Below are 5906 nucleotides of genomic sequence, written 5' to 3' on the forward strand. Positions count from 1 at the left end.
TCAATATTCATCCTCTATATTTTCATCACTCATGTTTAGAATTTTAGTACTCAATCTTTCAGTTGTCATCTTAGATGTTTTCAATACTCATCTCCCACATTTTTAGTACTGAAATACACTTATCTTTAATTCTTTTCAGCACTGAAACCATGGAAAATAAGTATTGAAAATATTTAAGATGACTAGGCTATAAAAAAAAAAAGAGTGAGAACTGAGAGTACTAAAAATGACTATTAAATAAGAAAAATGAGTACTGAAAATATAAAGATGAGTACTAAGAAACATTAATTAAAAAACTTTAATCACAACTAAAGATCATGATCTTTTTATGAAAATTCATAAATTTTAAGGTCCTTAACTGTCATTAATATTCTTTGAAGACCCTTAAATGTAAATTATATTGAAGTTTTGATACAGAGAGGTGAACTTGTTTGACTCAAAAAATTGGAACCAGTTGGGGGAACAATGAATTGAACTCTGTTGCATGCTTTTGTAATCTGTTCAGTTTATCAGAATCAATCAAAACTTAAGGAAAAAAAAGTTGACAAAAATTGAAAATTAATTTTTATTCGTCATATGATATATTTATCTATAAAAGTGAAAACATATCCATTTAATTTTATTTGATTTATTTATGTATTAATCTTGAGAAAATTAAGAAATCTCTAACAAACATCTTGATGAGCTCTTAAAAGTGTATTATTTTCTCTACAAAAATGTGTATTATTTTTGGGAAATCACAATGAGTCTCATATAAAAAATTTTATTTACAATTAAGTCCCATGAATTTACAAAAATACATTCAGGTTCTACAGAACTTGGTTGTAATTAATTTATCGTTTAAAATGGCACAAATGCCCTTGGACTCCCACTCCCTTGACCATCAATGGTCAATGACTAGTGGCCAACAGCCATTGACCATCATAAGCAGATGTTGTAATATTTTTTTGAAAAATATTTTAATTGAATTATTCATATTTTAATATTTACAAGTCAAATACCACAAATTTACAAGTAAATTTTCAAGATTTACTGATCAAACTTCTTACAGTTACAAGCTGACATCTTATAATATTAATAGGTTGATGTTTACGGGTCAACTTTGCAAATTTATAAGTTCCTAAATTTTACAGACTTACAAGTTAGATATCTTAATTTACATTTTTAACTTTCAGATTTGTGAACTTCAATTTATAAATATTAAAGTATTAATATTGTAAGAGGTTGATAAATCATGACTATTTATTTATTAATCTATGATATTTGACTGGTAAACATTAAAGTATTGATATTTTAATAAAATATTTTTTAGAAAAAATTATTTTTGACTGGTCAAGGTCGGCCAATGACTAGCAAATTGCCACCAATAGTCAATCAATGCTAATCAAAAGAGTAAGAGTCCAAGGGCACTTGTGTCATTTTACATGATAAATTAGTTACAACTAAGTCTTGTGGGACTTGAGTGTATTCTTACAAATTTGTGGGACTTATTTATAAATAATGAATTTCTTATATGGAACTCATTTGCAATTTTCCCATCATTTTTTATATAAAAAAGTGTATATTTTTTTTAATCCCTATAATTCAAGGATTCTCACTACCTCTAAACTAACACCTTTCTAATTATGATGGGGAGAATCACTGTAAAGTGTAAAGTCCCTCATAAAGATTGTAATTATTAAAAAATTTCACAAAACATACAAATTACTCTCAACTCCCATGCTCTTGTAAATAAGTTTTCATATGCAATTACCAAAGTATCCTTAGTTCATTGAAAAAAAAAAATCATGAACCCTCCACTGTCAATCACCAAAGCTTTGGCCATTGCGAGCAATGGTTGGTTAATTATATTTTGGGAAGGGGTGGTCATCTGAACACTATTTAAGGGGCTGTCATCTCTCAAGCAATGTTTTTCCTTATGCATCTCTAAAAATCAAACCTTAGAATGAAGCTTAAAGGGCTCAAACCCGCTACTATCTATGGCACATCCACTTGGTGCAGTTCCCTCGTTCTCTCTCAATTGTCTTTCATATACGTAAGTTGTCATGTTTGGTGCCAAACTTAACCTGCTCTCTTTTGAGGCCCAAAGAACGGCTGTCTAAGCCCATTTGAGTGCAGCTGGGTACAGCTACAAGCTAAAAGGGAGCAATTAAACCCAGCTTTGCAGACTGGAAGACTTTCAATTGGGTTGTCCGTACTTGAATCCTAGTAAAAGGGCCTATTGTACTTAAGAGGTTTCAAGCCTGTGTATGGTAGAGGCCTTGTTGCTTCATAAACTTGGAAGTGAAAGGCCCATGTCGTTGGGGCCTTCACTGGCCTAGAGGAGGGTCCGTATGAAAATTCAAATTATTTGAGCCTTTTAAGAAGAAAGTTTGGAATATCAAGACTCGTTAGTCACATCTGATTGGCTCCTGGGATCTCTCCTCATCCTGCTTCAGCATTTGGTCACGTTTCATTCGGCTTCTGGGGTCTAACCATATCGCAAAATCTAGTTTTAGTTTCATCATGTATCCAAAAATAAAACTGGACACATTTTTCTTTTTTCTTTTGTTATTTATATTAAGATCACGTACATCCTTTACGCTTGCCCTTTGGGGTCAAGCATTGGGATGTATATGCCATTGATGGTTAAATATGATAAATCCTTTTCATGTATTGAGCACTAATTACGATATTGTTACCCATTGTTTTTGTTTTTGTTTTTGTTTTTTGCTAGCAATCCGCTTTAAAATCTTCAGCTAATATTTAAAAAGAGATGAAAGCATGTTAACTGGATCCTATACATATGTTTGCATGTAACTGATGCCTTTCTGCTTGCATCCAAGGAGTAGAACCCAAGACCACTTGATTCCAAAAAAAAAAAAATGACTATGGGACCACTTATACACTTCAATGTATAAGGCAAAATATTTTATATAAGTAATAACTGGTGTTTAGAATAAAAATGATGGCTCGAATATACAGATTTGTATTGATGCAGCCACAAATATATATATATATATATATATCTGTGTGTGTGGGTATTGTGTGACGTCGATGACAGTAAGTTTTGAAAATATTTTTAGATTTATCATTAAACTTCTAATGTACTAAAATCACAGTATTGACAATGAAAAGTGTGTGAAAGACATAAGAAAATTATTGTTATTTTCTGAATTGTTCAACTTTATTTGATCAGAAACATATAATTCCATGCAGTTTGCATAATGACAAAATAGAAAATGGAGGCTTATGACTAAAGGAGACATTTGCCGATCGAGTTAGATAATAACGTAGATGGACAAATTAAGGGTGATATCTAATAGGAATCAAGCAAAGGCTGTTTTTCCTTCTCACAGTGGGACCAAAGTTCTCAGTCATGTCCAACTTTTCATGCTCAGGTCCATTCGGAAGTTTCCAATCAAAGTGGTAAAGCAAAATGGATAGCATGATTTCAACAAGAACTACAGCAAATGAGACTCCAGGACATATCCTCCTTCCAGAACCAAATGGGATGTACTTAAACTCTGTGCCTTTAAAGTTGTAATCAATTGAGGCATTTAGGAACCTTTCTGGTTCAAATTTCTCTGGCTCATCCCAATACTTTGGATCTCTTCCAATGGCCCAGCTATTGATTATGACTTTAGTCTTAGGAGGTATCTCATAACTATTAATCTTACACCCCTTGCGATTTTCTCTAGGAAGTAGCAACGGCGCTGGTGGGTGGAGCCTTAAGGTTTCTTTTATGACTGCAGATACATATTTCAAATGATGAAATTCTGATTCATCTACATATCCTTTACTCCCGAAAACCTTTCATACCTCTTCTTGTGCCTTTTTCATTTTGTTGGGGTTTCTAAGAAGTTCTGACATTGACCACTCTGCAGTTGTTGCTGATGTTTCAGTTCCACCAAGGAAAATATCCTGAAAATACATATATATAAGTTCACGTTCAGAGATAACAATGCGTGCTCTGAATTAGAACCCAATAAAAGCAAGGGGTCTTTAATGTGTATTTCTGTAATTTCCTTTATAATACCCTAACTTTCCAGCTTTATTTTTTTTCTTTAAATTATTAGCTTCTATATAAAATAAGAAATATTTTGTTATCTTGGAGTTGAAATAGAAATAAGCAATATTGCAATTACACCCTTTTATTTTTGAAATAGAAGCCAATAATCCCAAGAAAAAAAAATGAAATTGGGAAGTTGGAATGTTATAAAGAGCATTAGAGAAAAGGCATATTAGAAGCCCCCTAGCTTGATGAGTAAATAAATGACAAAATAATTGGATCATAAATTTACACAAATACTCACCGCGATAATTGCTTTAATGTTCTCTTCAGACAATGGGATTTCAAGCTCATTTTCCTTTTGAATCCTTAGGAGTACATCGATCAGATCATCTTCTGTCGTCTTACCAACTTGACCATCAGGATTATTATTCTTTTCTATGTGATCATTGATGATATTCCTTACCATCATATCAATCTCCCTGTTCACCGCCTCAATTTTAAATTTAATGCCAGTGATCACTTGAAGGATTTTGACTGAAGGGTAGAGATCAGCAACTGGGAAACCACTCATCACCTCAAGAACACGCTGCATAGTTGAAAGGATTTCTCCAACGTTCTTGGTCTTAGCACCAAAGGCCGCTCTTGCAGTTACGAAATTTGTGAGCTCGTAAAGCTTCTCAGTGAGGTTAATGATGGAGCCTTCGTGTTCTGATATGTTCCTCGCAAGTGCTGACACCTCCTCTTCTCTTATTGTTCTGAATGTTTGGACCCTCTTGGCAGACAAAAGCTCCAAACTGCAAATCTTTCAAAGTTGCCTCCAATAGCTTCCATATGGAGAAAAGGATATGCTTGTGTTATTAGATATTAATGTGGTCGCAAGAAGAGCGGGACGATTGGCAAAGGTGGTGTCATGCGTCTTCATGATCTCCTGGGCTATTTCTGGGGAAGACACGACAACGTGGGACAACTCTCCAAGTTGAAGGTGAATGATAGGTCCGTACTTGTTGGCTAGGTCTCTCAGGGCGTGATGAGGTGGCGACCCTCTAAGTTGGTGTAAGTTGCCAATGATAGGCAACTTGAATGGCCCTGGGGGTACGGATTTGACTGATTTGTTGGAGCTTGATCTCTTCAGTATTATAAGGAAGAAGAAAGAGATTGCGAGGAGGATAGAGTATGGGATTTGAGTCTCCATTGATGGCTAGCTAAGGAGATGCAGAACTGGATGGTGTGGGTTTGATGAAAGATATGGACCCTTTTTATAAAAAGCAAAGGGAGAAATGGCAATAAAGTTTTAAAACAAGGAATTGATTGACTTTTACACAATCCATATTGATTTTCTTTAAAGGATCCTTTAACGTAAATCTTGAGGGTTTTTTTTTTTTTGTAATTTTCTTGGTTAACTAACCGTCAAAATGAAACCTATTCAATGATAAGGGCAAAATTGTACCCTTATGAAATGTTGCAAGATGCTGCTGCACAAATAGTTGAAGAATAAAAATTCCCTTTAATTCTTTAGAATTAGATTTTATTTTTACAATTAGAAGTTCTATATTTAAAATTATTTAAATTGATATTTTTAATTTATTTTTTAAACAGTTTTATTAGGATCATTAATTTTTTTAGGATATAATTTTCATTTTTCCTAAAGAAAATGATATTATATTATATTGAATAAAATGAGTCCATGTATAAAAATTACTTAAAATGTTTCACCCGGCGATTTGATTGGCCGAACTATTCAAACATTTATCATTTGTCAATAATAATTGTTCATTTATTTATTTGAATACATTATTCTTTACTATTAAATTTTTTAGTAAAATATTATAACTAATATTACAAAAAAATATTATTATATCACTGCATAAAAAAGTTGTTATAATTATAAAGATTTAACAAATGGAGCTTATAA

General features: G+C 32.7%; 1 pseudogene; it reads right to left on the reverse strand.

The window, feature by feature from the left end:
- Positions 1-3285: 3285 nt before the first annotated feature.
- LOC129316522 (cytochrome P450 71D10-like) lies at positions 3286-5186 on the reverse strand (annotated as a pseudogene).
- Between the last annotated feature and the right edge of the window lie 720 nt (positions 5187-5906).

The sequence above is a fragment of the Prosopis cineraria genome, unplaced genomic scaffold (assembly GCF_029017545.1).
Source record: "Prosopis cineraria cultivar Desert tree isolate PC_DT_omini unplaced genomic scaffold, ASM2901754v1 PC7, whole genome shotgun sequence".
In the NCBI taxonomy this organism is placed as follows: domain Eukaryota; kingdom Viridiplantae; phylum Streptophyta; class Magnoliopsida; order Fabales; family Fabaceae; genus Prosopis; species Prosopis cineraria.